Source organism: Labrus mixtus, chromosome 3 (genome assembly GCF_963584025.1).
Source record: "Labrus mixtus chromosome 3, fLabMix1.1, whole genome shotgun sequence".
NCBI classification, from domain to species: domain Eukaryota; kingdom Metazoa; phylum Chordata; class Actinopteri; order Labriformes; family Labridae; genus Labrus; species Labrus mixtus.
The window spans coordinates 16,807,539-16,823,881 of record NC_083614.1 but is presented as its reverse complement, the minus strand read 5'-3'; positions in this window follow the sequence as shown (position 1 = coordinate 16,823,881).

Below are 16,343 nucleotides of genomic sequence, written 5' to 3'. Positions count from 1 at the left end.
TTGTGAACAGAACTCACACAGGACACTGTGAAATATGTTGATAGTGGATTGAAGTTCAAGTTTGCTGAATTATTGCCACAACATCCGAAACAATCAAAAAGACAAGGTGAACATTTCCACATGAGGCACCAAAGCGTATCCTCATTCCTTATTAATATCTCCAGACACACAACAGGATCGAACAGGATCTATAATAACTAATATAGTTTGTGCTCAATATCAAATAAAAGCTGTTAACATTTGTTTTACTTATTTTCACTGCTAGAATCTTTGGTTATAATATTTAATGTGTGCATAAAGGACTCTGGACAAAATGTAAGAATATCTGTGGGCTTTTATTGTACTCTGCATGTGCTTCTGCATGTGTTCCTGCGAGTATTAATTCAAGCTCGCACGGAGGAGAGCTTGGAAACAGAAACAAAAGCTTTACGTCTCTAAGCTTGTATTCCGTTAAAAACTCAATTTAAATGTTAAGAGAAAATGCACTAATGTTCAACTGTGGAGTATGTGCACTGTTGTTCATCCTGTGTCTAGGCAAGTCAAGGACTGCACGGTGGTCTTTCTGTGTCGAGTTTAAATGTTCTCCCTGTGCATGCGTGGGTTCTCTACAGGTACTGCGCCATCTCTCGTTAGGTTGAAAGGTGACTTTAAATTGCCTGTAAGTGTGAATTTGAGCGTGTCCGCTTGTCTGTCTCTATATGTCAGCCCTGTGATTGACTGGCCAACAGTCCAGGGTGTACACCGCCTCTCACCCCATTCAAATTGCTTCAAACAAGACATCAAAAGCATCAGAACAAAGGGAAAAAGAAACATTATTGAAATAGAAAAAAGAAAGCCCTGTGATTTTCGGGAGTGCAAAACAGCTTTAGAATGACTGTCTATCTCTCCCATGTGCATATTGTATTGTCTTTGGTGTGCCGAGGCCAACATTACATTTTCACATATTAAATCTCGCCAACATGTAATTTGGAATAAAGACAGCGCTGACAGAGGGTAACCCACTTTTTTGACTTCATGTATAGAAGTTGTATCAATATCTTCTCTAATTTTAGATTAGCTTTTAAATAATGTTCTTGTCGCATGACTTTTAACTTCTATTCATCAACTATTTGATTGAAGCAGTCACAAATATAATCTGCAATATTCCAGTGACCCGAGTTCTTATTACTAAAAGTCTTCATTTGCAACAGCTCAAGGAATGAACTCTTGCTCCATGGCTCCTGCTGCGGTCTTACTGACCTTTACCTACTGATGATGATCTGGCCCAGACTTGAACATAAATTAACTGAAATACCAGCCAGTGTTTCAAGCGTTATCTGTTCTATGTATTGAAGCCAAGGTCAAGATAAAGAAGGCACACAAAGCTAGAATGGGACAGATCATGTCAACCATATCTGGTGCTCTTGTTATCACACAGACCAGGCTATGCTGATGAGGCAGGTAGAATAAGTGGAGGGATGGTTGACACATATATGGAAGAAGACTATTATGTCTCACCTTATGGATGGCACTCACCACCTCTTTCCTGACCTGAATATCTTTCAAACTCTTTGATGGAATGCCATGAGGCTTGGAAGAGACTTTGATTATTCCATCAGGATGAATTGTAATATTTTTGGAAATCCATTTACTTTCTGCAACACCATTTGTTCATCCAGTATTTTTTTATGTACTAAAACGTCCAAAATTATTATTGATGGCTCTTTATGAGCTACAAAAGCAAATAAGAACATCAGCTTTTAGTCTGATTATTTCTATATAATTTTTAATGCTTCTAACCCCTGCTGTCAGGTAGGTGTCAGCTTGAGCAGTGAGAATATGGTTTACAGTTTTGTTACTTTATAAGAATACACTTGCAAGCAGATGTTTGTTTTCTTTGATAAATAACAGCTAGACAGCCTTCAGCAAATCACTGATGGGTTCTTGGATTGAACTATGTGCCAATGCCAATGCACTCAGCCACGCTCTTCTTCAAGGACTTTTTTTCTATTTGTAGCCAAAGCCATGTGAAATACAAGTGGATAAAACTTCTTGGACAAGAGAATCCTGACTACTTCTATCACCAGAAACACTTACACTTATAGATTCTGCTTTTATTTTCATAATCTATCTATAAATAACCTTTGGCACCTTTTTTGCCTAGGGTGTGTGACTGTATGTGAATGTATTTTTGATGATGGTACATACAAATGAATTGTGATGGGGCACATTTGATTTGTATGTGTGTTATCTGCTGGAATGTCTGTGGACACTAGTCTTAGTCCTTTTTTAAACAAAGATGATTTTCTCCACTCATTGTAGTAGAGCATTGCTTTTGATGCTGCTGTAAATGTTAAGGGTGATGTTGACTGCCAACCCATCAACATCATCCTCTAGCACCATGCTCATCATTCACAAGCAATCCTTGATCAATGCTCCCTCTCAGAAACAAAATGACGCAATCATCTAGAATAGAATAGAATAGAATCTGATTGCCTTTCCTGCGTTTGCAAATGATAAGCAGGCGTGGATATTTTCAACCCAATTCATTTTATGAAAAAAGTAAAATGAAAAAAGTAACAGCATAATTTCCTGAACAATTCAAACTCTATTAACCCTAAAGTCACTTCCGAGAGGACTGCACCAATAATTGCCCAAGGTAATTATAATTCATTGTATCTATTCTATTAGGTGCTGCTAACATATCAATTTAGATATATTCATTTCTTAACTCCTCTTGTAAATGTGTCTCTCTAGTATTAATGATTATGTGATTACAAAAACATCGTAATGCAATGCACAGTCCATTATGAAGATGTTAAATTCAAGGTCTTATTTCAGTAAAGGTTGTATTCAGTGACAAACACACCTCTCTTTGCAGGGTTTTATTGACTATAGGTAAAAGCTGACAGATAGAACATTTGAAGGTTATTTTCTGTCTTCTTTATTTATTTATTTTCAGGCAGGCATGTGTTACTTGTCACCAACATGTTACAATATGTTGACCTACTTACTGGCTCAATAGAGTTGTGTGCATTCAGGAAATAGAAAATGCTCAGAGACAGCTTCTGACTGACAGATTTCTGATAAATGAATGTGCGATATGTTCTCTCCCCTCTCAGTCGTATTGTTTATGTGCACTGAAGTGTTGACAGTATATTGAGGCTTATCACTGCTCCTATCAGCCATGAGACTGCACAGATGGTGGACATATTAATCTCTTCAGGCAATGGGCTATGCAATATTTTTATTGTGGAGTTAATTATTTTTGATTAGTTGTTCATAAAACCTTTGGTTTTATTGTGAAAATAAATCTGAATGGGATATTACTAATCCTTTGAATAGCCTTTTAATGTGCCTTTCAGCATTTACAAATTGTAATGTAATTTATTAATCCTGACAGTGAGACAAAATGACAGTGTGAACACTTTGCATTTTTTAAATTCACTTCCAATTCAATGGTTTATTGGATTCTGCAAAAGAATAAATCATTATACACTTTGAGGTATATGTAATTTTAATCTGAAAGAATGAATGACATTCAGGTGCTTCCTAACCTCTGCCCTGATGTTCATCGTAGAGAAGTGTTTTACTCCTAGTTAGAAGAAAAAGAGGGACAACCTGTTATTTCTAAAACAGAGAGAGATTGCAAGTCAGATTCCTCCAGAGACAGTAAGCATGGGCATGTAGGTCAGACCTTTTTTCTATTTTTCTTGCTGTGAATCATACTCCACTTTTCTCACCGGGCTCTGAGGTACTCATCCATATCTATCTGTGTATGTGCCTGTCTGTCTGTGTGTCTGTCTGTATGTTTGTCCATCTATCTATGTCTATATACCTTTAATAAAGAAGCACTAAAGACTAATATTTACATATCCCTGCTGGAGCTTTCAGGCTTACTTGTCACTTGTGCTCACTTTAGTGAGAGTCCAGATGTTTTAAAAAGAGGGAATCAACACATTGTTACTGTTGGGGTTGTATCAAGTCAACTTTGGTTATATTCTTTAATAATTATTTCTAATTATTAATAATATAAATAAAATATCATCAAACTATGTTTAATCTCGTTTTGGGGCACCACCCTGTACTCAGGGAAATATAACCAAAATATCACTCAAATCAGTCTCAAATTAGTTATTTAATTACTAATATTATTAATAATTAATAACTATATTTAATAAATTGAAGGCGTGAAATCCGTACACAAAGCCTTCGCACCCAGCTTATATCACAATGTAAATACACCAGTAATCACAAACAACTGCTCTCTTAAATTATAACAGAATTTATTTAAACAAAGCAACATCAATCCAAAATCAATTAACTTAATCAAACAAATAACTATTATAAACTAATCTAAGCAAACAAACATTATCAAGCACACCTTGTGAATGAGGTGTAAATGTGTGTGTGTGTGTGTGTGTGTGTGTGTAGGAGAGAGAGAGAGAGAGAGAGAGAGAGAAAGAGAGAAAACAAGATGGTGGAGAGAGACAATGCACCATGTGACTTCGTCACATGTGGACAAAATGGTGGACAACAAAAGAAGCCGTGTGGCTGCCTTTTGAAATAGTTTTGAGCTCTCTGAGCTGAGTTCAGTAACTGTTACTTAAACACCAGAAAGCCAGTGGCCGGACTTTGATTCAACGGCGGGTACACTGGTCTTTCTGTTTGTGAAAGCCGTTGACTGAAGGTAAACTAGCATAGCATTACATACATAGGTGAACACAGCAGTTCATCACAATAAAACAAATGCAGCAGTTGACAACAGATAATAAACAGAATGTGACATGTCGTCAACAATGATGCATAATTATCAGTGGTTATAAAAGAAACATAACTATTTCTGAAACTGTTTCTGCCCAGACCAAAGCTCTTACTTGGGGTAACTCCTGGTGATCGTTGCAAAGCTGGTTAGATCGTCACTCTGTTGAATGTTGAATCATCAGATTCAGGCAGGGTTCCTTCGTGGCAGATGTAGGAGGAGGGTAGCGGGATTCAGATCTTCGACCAGAGCGCTGCTCTATAGGGTCTTCTGGTTGCAGGAGCCGAGTTCTTTATGTGTCCTTGTGGATTCAGGGATCAGTGGGCTTCCTTCAGCGCTCCTGTCCAGTTGCGTTCAATGACGTCTTACGAAAAATCAAAGGAAAGAAACTCTTCTTTTTGCTCGAACCTGATAGCATCTGATTGCGCCCAAAACTCCTAAACATATGCCATGGAAGTAGTCAGCTGAATCCTCTGATGCTTGAATTCAGCATGTGAAGAGCTACCTATACTGAGCTAGGAGATCAGCTCTGGAGTTTAACCTATGTAAGCCAAGAGGAGGAAAGGCTTTGTCTCGAATGCTGGAGTCCATCTTGTTGGAGAGGGTATCCTCTGGTGTCGGCAGACCACACTTGAAGAGAAGGAAGCAATGCCTGGTGATTGCTTTTAAAGACTGGAGCTGCCTGTGGGTTTACCTCAGGTTCCGGTTCCCCCTTTACGTCACACGTAGGTGTGAAGTACCGCAGGGGATTCTGGGATAAAGAGTCCTTTTAGGCCTCTTTGTGATCTCAGTAAATAACTCAAAGGCACAGACTGTCCTAAGCCTGCGTGGCCCAACATTACTTTAATTAAGAAAACAATTACATAAAAGATATCAGCCTAAAGCATATTTTTACTTTATTTTCAATTAATTTTACATACTTTATTTATCACTGAGGGGAAATTCTTGTTTTACATTCTGTTATTGATAGACATGCTTCTCACACACATAGGCCTGGAAAACACACATGCACAAACAGGGCCTATGGAAATGCATTAGTGGCGAGATATCAGAGTGGGGCTGCTACACACTTCTACACAGAGAGCACGTGCAGTGCCTTGCTCAAGGGCCCCTGGCTCTCCAGCTACCGGACCAATATCCAAATTTTAGTATGCACCAGGACTTGATCTGGCGACCCTTCCGGTTCCCAACCCAAGTCCCTACAGACTGAGTTACAGCCAGCCCCCATCATTCCCTACTAAAGGATAACAATAAGGGGAAATAACACAAACTACGAAGTATGAACTTTCATTCAGTCCCCACATTGAAAAGTTTTTAGAAGATTAAAAATACAGCTTTGTGGTTTTTATGTGGGCGCAGATGAGTCGACTCAGTTTGCTCCTGTTGTGGGTTTGTTATCTCTTCAGAGAGACTTCACAGGATGCGGAGACAGCGCCTTGAGAGCACCCTGTTTTATCTTCAGTCACTGAGAGAAACAGGATCAGCTGACTGTGCTAGGCACAGCACTGCTCCATTTCAACTGGGGAGATCCCAGGCTTACATGCTAGAAATATGAAAGAAGGTTACTTGGAAAATGATTTGGTGTGTACTGAGATAAGATAGGATCCAGGGGTGGTTCTTTGACACAAATGCTCTCAGTTACTGTATGTTCTTTTACATTATTTGCTCTTTCCAGGGTCTAATTTAACTTTCAGTATTCGATTGGGAGCTTTGTGTTCTGCAATCCTATAATGGCATTTTGTGATTTTTATGCAAGAGAAAAAGCAGGAGAGGAGAATAACAGAAAGGATGGCTGCATGTCTAACCAAATATATCATTATGATTAAGACACAACAAAGCTTTGAACAAACATAAAGCAATTTTGTTCTGTTTGGTACGTTAGGCACAACAATATAAACATATCTTACCTCTTGTGTTTGGCTATGTTCTTAAATCTCAAAGGCATTGTGCTAAATAAAATAAGTTATTTGAAAGTGTAATAAGTTACCTGAATTTTCACTTCAATAGTGTGAAAACCCAATTTTCTGAAGTGATTTTTTCAACTGAGTTTATTAGTATTCTTTTTAATGATATCAAGATTCTTTGTTTGTGTTTGTCGCTGTATGTCGACTCAGCATTGTTGTTATTTAAATAGTCAGTTTCTTTCCAGCTGAAGCTGCTTTATTTCCTTCTCTCTGACTCTTTTTTAACTCTTCCAGATACATTTAAGGATAAAATAGAAAAACAGATGACAGAAGAATGACAACTGAATAAAGAAAAATCCTCCAAAGCTGAAAACATAGATAGAGATCTGGCATTCATTGAGAAGGGAAAATACTCTAAATGTACACCTCCTCAGATTGTAACTTGAAGTGAATTTATTTGTCTATTGATCTGAAGTGGGAGTAGCTAGGTGGGGCAGGTCAGACCTGCCCCCTCAGAGCAAGATGGCTCCAGGTTCTCTGGCCAGACTGGGTGTGCAGAGTTTGCACATTCTCACCATGCAAGTGTGGGGTTGGTATCCCACAGTCCGAAGTTATGCTAGTTAGGTTAATTAATTGCCTTGGTGACGTTACATTTCCCCATAGGTGTGAATTTGACTGGTTGTCTGTCTCTGCATTATAACTTTGTGATTGATTGGCTACCTGTTCAGGATGTACCCTGCCTCATGCCAATTGAGAGCTGGGATTGGCTCAAGCCCGCTGCTTGCGACCCCACATGTGATAAGCGATATAGATTATGGATAGATGGATGATCTGAAATGGGCCATTTGTTCAGCTAGTGGTTAAAGGCTTTATAATGTGATTTTTCACACTTAAATATAATAGAAATCAAGTATATCCTCTGAAAATAACTCTGTGAGTAATGACAGTCTACAATGGGTGTAACACCGAGTCCCAATGTCTGTGATGTTTTCCGAGTTTTCCGAGTCATATCTTCAGTTTGTTTACATCGCCGGGACGGCGGCTGACTCCTCCCCTCGCGAATAAAAGTTGTTTAATTGATGGACTAGAGAAAAGAAGAATAACATACTGTACTCACTGCTTAACTGCGTTTCTAGATCACGCTCATTTACATGCAGTGTGAAGATACGAGCATAATAAAGATCGCTAGCATTAGCATGCTAACACAACAATGCACTGCAAGTTGTTTTGGTTTCATGCTGGTGCTCAAGGGCGACATCTGATAAATAAAAATAATATAAAACATATAAAGCCTTTCAAAGAAAGTGAAATTAATACTCTCTTTGTTTCTTTTAAATCATGATCCTGTTACTAATGATCTAAAAAAAACACTATAATAGCTCAATTCTTCAGCCAAACAAGAGGATCTATCTATGTGCCCTCCAGTGCATATTGCAACAAAACCTAATCCATGACTCCCCCTTATGTTGAGGTTTAAACTTGGAAAGGTTTAGTACAAAAACTACAACGGTTATCATGCTTCACATCACAACAAGTTTATTTTAAGTTTTAATACCTCCCACCATAAGCTTCTGAGTGTTACAGAAGGCCACAACTTTCAAAAGTCAATATCTTCCATCTATTGAGATAATAAGGCAAACTCAGAAGATGCACAATTTCATACAAAGTCTGATTGGCACATTTGGATGCGACCATTGGGTTTCAAAATGTTTGAACTGCTGATTCTTGCAGATACAGATGAAAGGAAGAAGGAGAGATACTAATGGGAAATAACACAAAGAAACAGAGACTGAACCAAATACAAAAACAGGGACATAATCAGCAACCCCTGCCAATGCATAGAATTGCTTCAGAACTGAAAATGGGTCCCATTTTTACATGTCATTGCAAATGTGCACCATTGTGTGTCTAACTCTTGCAGTTGTGTGTGTTGATTGAAGGCTGGTGACATCTAAGTGCTGCCATGTTTGACCAATATTCTTCTAGAGGGGATACTTAATCAGTGGCTGTCAAAGTGTCCAGGGATCAGAGACATAAGCCTTCATCAACAGCACTGCTGCAGTCCAGTGTGTCAACAACTTGAAAATATGTCTCAAAACCATATTTTTTTAATAATATTTTCCTTTGAATAATGGAGTCATCAAGAAAAAATATCAAAAGACAAAGTGATGAAGGAAGCTACAATATCAACTCTGTCATTTAGCCTCACGGTGATAACAAGCTCTTTTATTCAAACTGAAAGCTTGGAAAAGATGAAGCATGTCAGTCTGGATTATTTTTACAGTCTATGGTCTGGATGCCAAATGGTTTCATTTCTCTGTCTGACTGAAAACATTTATTTTTACATTTCTATGCATGAAAGGCCTAATGAATGTTATTTTCTATTCTACATTCCTTGGAAAGTATCGTATACAACTGATACTTTGTCTGTCAGAAATGTTGCTGGTGCAGATTCCAGCTGGCTGCCTGGCTAGATGAAAATTGAACTCCCTAGCTATGATAATGTGTGAAACCTTGGAAACCTGCACCCACATACTCTCTCTAAAAAATCAACAGCAGTTTCTCAAACCATGCCGACCGAGAAAATAACGTTAGTACCAGCAGAAGAGATACACACACACTTAGGATGTGATCAAACAATTAGTGATAGTGATTAACATAAACCCTTTTAACACAAATGGAAATCTCCTGAAAAACTCTGGAGATTAGGCTACCCGGAGGGACTTTAGGCTATATGTGAACGCAAACAGCCAAATTTTTCGCGTGGACTTCACCCGGAGTTTCTCCGGGCAGACCCCTAGTATTTTTTTCCGCAGAAAGTCCGAGTGAGCTGATGTGAGAATAACGCATATACTCCAGAGAATTCACCTCAAGCCAATAGGAAGAGAATGACGTTTATATACAGTGACTGCCTAAAGTGTCTGCACTCGACCACTACGATCTCTGTGCACGTAATTAAACGGCTGCATTATGTTTTCTGTTCCTCAGTATGTTGTTCTCCTCTTTTGTGGATGTTGTCATTCCATTGAACTACACATAGCATTGATAAAAAGGCAAATATTCTCATTATAATGTCGTGTAGCGGACTCTGTTGCTTTGGCCACAGAATTCCTGAGAAGTTGTTCCTTTGTGCTTAGGTTCTCCCTAGTACCATTTGTTTCTAATGAACCTTTATAAAACATTTTTCAAGGGTTCTCTGTACAACTAAGTATACGTCAAGCAAGTATTTCTTCCAAATAATTATTTTTTACAAGAAAACTTTCTGCTAGGATTGTTGGAAGCATGGCTCTAAAAAGATTATGTAAATATTCAAATTAGTTTTTCATCTCACTCAAAACATGAAAAATACTGATGATTCATCCTGCACTACTGCCAGTTACCATCTGGAGTGTAGGACCTAAAGGCAGGCCATACAGTATTAGTCCATGCTTCCTGGCATTTTTTTTTTTCTGCCACACTCCCTGCTTATTTTAGTTTTTGTTCCTACAGGAATATTGCCATTATGCAAGTTGACTGGGGATTTGCTGGTATAAACATCAGTCAATAGCAGCCACATGTCCCTCCTCAATGTTTGCTTTTTCAAGAAGAAACAAGCAATGTGTGTTATCAAATCAAATCTCAAATATCTGGAGACACACCCACTTGTGTACAGTACAGATATGAGACATAGTACAGACTGTGGGAAAATCTCTTGACCTGCTAGTGTTTGTTTGCTGAGCTAAGAGGGGAGAGAGGAGATGCTGAAATCACTGATCTCAAACAGGCTGGAGAGCTTACAATTCTCTGCAACACTTGTTTGTTTGCATTTCTTCAGCTTTTAACCACAGCTTCCAGGAGACAATCTGCTTACCGATTTAAGTCGTGGTAATTTTTCTTTAACATTGATTTCAAGACTTCAAAGCAGAAGTCAGTGAAGTTTCTTTTTCCAGGACAGTTGTAGACCTCTGCTAGCTCTAGTAAGCAATAAATCCTTCATGTATTCAATTGATATAGTTTTTGATCATTTGTTTTAAATATGTTTTAAAGATTAAAACAAATGAGGCTTATGAAGCAAACTTACATAATAGACAAATGAAGCATCTTTTCTCTTTCATAAAACAGAAAGGTTACATTTTCTTTATCTTTCAGGAAGTGAGTTTTAATAACTCAAATTGCATGAAAGCTTTATGGAATGAAATGGCTCTTTTGTTGTCTTTTGTCCCAATGTAAAATGCATAGTTTTAAAGGAATTCAGATGGCATCCACATGGATTAGAAAAAAACAAAAAACTGATCAAATTCTGTGTATCTCTCTGCACCTCTTTCCAACAAAACATATTTGAACTATAATAAAATGATTGTTATTGTCATTGTGCAGTTAAATCAATCAATCAACCTTTGTTTGTGTTCAAGAGAACATTGAGGTCCAACCTTCATTACACTATCCAATTCAATTCAATTATAAAATCAATTATAAGACAACCACTTGTTATTATAGCCAGAAGACATATTTATAAAAAGCTATCATTCAAGTATTTCAATTACTGCATTAAATTGGGGAACAAATAAATAAATGACCATAAGTCAACTTGTTTGATACATTTACAAATAGAGGTAAGAAGGTTTTCAATTTCAAAAGGTACATTGACATCGACAGCAACCAAGACGTCTGTCCAATAATGACCACCTGAGAAACAAATAAGTTCTGTTAGGTAAGATATTAATTAATACATTATACAAAAAGATAACGAAAAATCAAGATATACCTGCTGGAGAGAAGTCATCAACATTATTAGACAGGACACAATAATGTGTTAAAGGCATCACTGTTTATGAATCTCAACACAAAGTGATAGTTACCATTCACTAGCTACACAGGAGGAGTTTATGCTTAGTATTTGTATATATATACAAAATGTAATTAGTTTAAAGTTAAGAAAAGGTTGAAGGATGTTTATCATAATACATTTCCTGTGTTTGTAAAGGTCATGGTCACATAGTTGACTCTGGATGATAGACTGACTAAAGGGCCGTATCCGAATTGTCAAGTACATACTCAATCTTTCAGTAGGCAGTACGTACTATCCTTGCTGCATACTGTTAGTATCTACTATTCAGTATGCACACACAGTAGGCAGATATTTGTGCCTACTTCGTCTGATTCATTCAGTATGGAAATGACGTCATTTACATTTCCCGAACCGGCCGCATCCACCCGTTTTTTTTTTTTTTTATTCAAGAAGAGTAATGCGCATATACAGTCAGGTAAACAAAAAACAATATCACAATGTAAATCAAGTAAAAGGCAGATTAAATAACTAAATCACATACAGTACATAAAGGAAAGTACAAATGAAAGACAGTAATATACAGAATATAAAGTAAAATAAACAAATAAAGACGCATTTAAATAGTGAAATCATTATTCAAATAGAGGGGGAAAGGTTTTATAATAATGCAGACATTTGTTATATTTTCTGTTGTTAATTAAAAGTAGCGATTTCAGTCGGGACTTTAACTCTAGATTAAAAATTGATTCAATTAATCCACGCTCGTTTGTTTTGATTTGGAGGCGGACGTGACGTGACGATTTACGTTTAATTTCGCACAGCATTGTGGGTGGTAAAATACAATTCATTTCCTGAAAGCACGCATCGGATCCATACTGCATGAAACCCGGAAGTTAGTATCCATACTGAAATGTTCAGTATACTGAGGTGGACCCAAATGCATACTGAATGACCACGAAAGTTCAGTATACTGAAACTCCATACTGAATAGTACGTACTGCATACTGAACTGTGACAATTCGGAAAGGGCCAAGGTCTCTGTTGATCTAGAGTAGTAGCCATTCTTCTGCAATGACCATTTAATTTACAGAGCTGTCCATTTAGGCTTCTCTGCTCGTCAACATAATGGGGGAGCAATTGTGTATGTATGTGTAAGCTTGAAGAAAGGCCAGTTAAACATTTACACAAGCTCTAGTTTGGTCACGTCTGCCATTGCACGTCTGCCATTGCACAAATCTCATTATCAATGATGAATAATCTCATGTAAAGAAAAGTGAAAGCGTCGTACAATGACACTTTACCAAGGATTAATCTGCGCACAGTGTGACGTTACAAGCACAAAACTCAGGTTTCCCTGTCTACAAATAAACACCTTAAATAGAGTTTCTTAAAATCTTCACCCTGAGGAGTTTTCCAAAAGGTGTGTTTTCAGTGAACTCAAACAAACCCGCCTACGTGTGGACTAGGCCTGAGGGCGGCTGTGGCTCAGAGGTATATTTGGTCGCATTCCAAAAAGAAAGAGCAGAACTTTGGATCCTAGCTCCTCTCGTCTATATTGAAGTATCCTTGGGGGAATTATGAACCCTAATGGTAACGCCCGCAGTGTGTTGAATGTATGTGACCCATAAGCCGAACAGAAGTCTTGCATGTATACTTGTGAAATGGTGAATGTTGACATGAAGTCAAAAGCAGGAATAAAAAAATCAAGTTTAGCCAAGTCTGTGTGTACTTGTGTGCACAGCCACGCAAATATGGTGTTGGGATGTTATTAGAATCAGAGCTATCGGCTCTACATGTATATTTGTAGTCTGATAATAACCAGACATTTTGTTCTATCATCCTTTTTTTTGATTATGGAGAGGAGAGAAAATGCTTCACAGCACATTGTCCCATGGTTCACAGATCAGTCTGGCTGATAGATGAAATAGCAGACAGAATCACCAGGAAGCAGATAACAATTATGCTGCGTTGATGAAGATCTATTTATTTAAGTCTATCTGCCGTTAATACATTTTTCAAATAATTTCTTATCATGCATATTATAAGCCACATAAGACAACACCATTTCTCTTAAACTTGATGATAAAGACACAATGACAGCATTACCCGAAAGGCACTCAAGAAGAATCATAGTAGTTATGTGTAGATGAAGATAGAACAAAACATTTTCCTTGCAGGATGAAGAATTCAATCTTTTCAGCCATGTATTTATATGCTCTAACAAAGTGGGATTGGGGAAATGTGGCATGTGAGATTTCTATTCCATGGATGGTGTTCAAAAGACCTTATGCTCCACCAGAACCCCTAACCATAATCCAAATGCATAGAAGATAATGCTTTCACTCTCTTATTAAAGCTGGAAGGAAAATTTTAGAAAACACAGCAAAAGATTAGGATTCGGAAATAATTCGGAAAACCAGATAATGATATCAACAACAACAACAACAAAGAGAACACTCAGGGATAAATCATTAAGAACAAAATATAATGACATAGGAAAATGTTTGAGAAAATGTTATTTGAAGTGCATTTGATTTTCACACAGGTCCCATCTGTTAAGATGGAGGAGGCAGAGCTTATGACCTATACTACAGCCAGTCAGCAGAGGGAGTCCAACTGTTTTGGGACGCTGTCATGTCGTCCATCTTTTTAAACAGTTTATTGTTTGGAGTGACTCTTTTTTAAATTTACATGATATTTTTATATACTGAATTTGCATTTGTTCAGCATATCCACACATTAGTTTAGGGATACACATGAGGGATCTTTCCATGTTTTTTGAATTGGTGGACATTCAGAGGACCACTGTAATAAAAGAGCAGGACTCAGCCCTGTCAGACTTATTTGTGCTTTTAGATTAATGCTTGAAAATCTTTTCGTGTGGAATAATTCTTAAATAGCTAAGACATAATAAATTATAACTATAAGTGTGGACTTTCCAATTGTAGTCCTGAGTATTCACTCTGCAGAAACAGTAAAGCAAATATGTGGGAAAAACAGCAGCAACTAATGTAGTATGACTCATATCATGGTGAAGAGTGAATACATGCAGGAATGTGACACTCCCAATGGTGTCATTGTTGCAACACCTATACTTTTACTGAACTGTACCTTCAGCCAATCATAGCTGTTCGACCAACCCACCATGCCAGAGAAGATTTTCCCGTTGAAGCTCTTTTCAGAGTTAACAAAAGCTGGCTTACAGTCAGCAAAGTCAGCAGCTTTCAGTTGTGTGAATGGTTAACCCCAGCACTTATATTAGATACATTCTGGCCATGGGGTTGGTCCCAAGTTGGCTTAGGTTTGTCGTTGATATGGTAAACATCATTAACACACTGTTAAATCACCATAAAAATCAATGCACATGAATTATCTACCCTATCTCTCTGATCTGCCCTAACATTTGATCAGTTACCTGCACCATAAATCTGCATATCATAGCCAATAATATGTGTGACAATGCAATAGTGCAACACCCTCATCTGGCTCAACAGAAAAAGAGAGGGAGGAAGAAAGACAGAAAATTAACAAAAATTTGAAAAAGTCTTGAAAAAATGTAGACTGTTCTTTAATGAGCTGTTAGCCATTTTGAAATGTGTGTCGGTTTCATGATTTCTTTGTCAATTTAAAGTGCCTAGGAGGAACTTTTATTATGTGTGGATTTAGGCATCCCCTGTGGGCAAAGCAGTCCTTCATCTTATCTCTTTGCTGGTCTTATATAAACATTTGTCCTGAACAATGCTTACTCCAAATTTCCTCCTAATCTGTGCGCCCTGTGGTCCGCCAGGGCCTTGCTCTAAGCCGCCACTCGCTTCCACTCCAGTCAATGCACCAGTTTCCACAGCGAGCACAGCGGTTTGCCTCTGGAGTGTGCCAGCATTAGTACTACGCTCCGCTCCGTTTTGAATATGCTGCAAGACCATATTCTCAATGAAGCATGCTGTAAGCACGCGTAAACTGGACAGCAGAACAACCCGGACAGGAAATCGGACAAGGAAACGCACAGAGCATCTGGTCAATTTCAAAATAAAACACAACATAATGACTCACGATCATATTTTCCATCACTTTATCAACATTACGTCAAAACGTCTGATGTTTGTACAGCCGCTCATGGCTGAGCTCAAGCTCCAGAAAAGGACCCAAAGGGGCAGGGTGCTCGCCATCCAACGGAGCAAAACTGTGGCGCTTACGTACAGAGTATCTGGAAATGAGGAGACAGAATAAAAGCGACTGCTAAGTGAATTGTAGAATGTGTGTAATTATGTTTTCTGGTGGGACTCTTGCTGTATCAGATCACCATAAAGTGTTGCGATGGAATGATGTCAAATGTAAACAGATGGTGGCAGTGGTACCAGACATTGTAAATAACGACATAGAAATTGTCCACTTTTTTTCTGATGGTCTTGTTTGCTTTTGTAGGGCATCAGTCTTCATTTCAGTCTGTTTGATAACCAGATAAAAACTCTTCTCATGAGATTTAAGCTGGTAACTATTCAGTCTCTAAATGTCCTAGAACAAAAAATGAATATGCTGACACCTGTTATATCCTCTTTTCCCACTTATCATGAATAGTAGCACCTCTATGGCATAACAACTTTGATCTAAGTTCATCCTGATAGAATCTCACACCCCAGTCCCCTGACTCCTATTTCATCACCTGGCTCTATTATCACTTCCTTTGCTTTCAGCTTGACTCTCTGATACTGTCGCTGTGTCTTTTGTCTCATGTTACTTTCCCATCATGTGATGAATTTTCCTGTAACATCAGAAATCATCTCATCTTTGTTTCCTGTACATTGTGAATCAAAAATATCTCTAGTATTGTTTCTGTCCTGTTTTAGCACCACAGCTCTCAAAATAAATCCACATCAAAGTCCAAATGGTCAGACCATTTAGATCTTGAACCCAGACTCTCTGCCTTTCATGA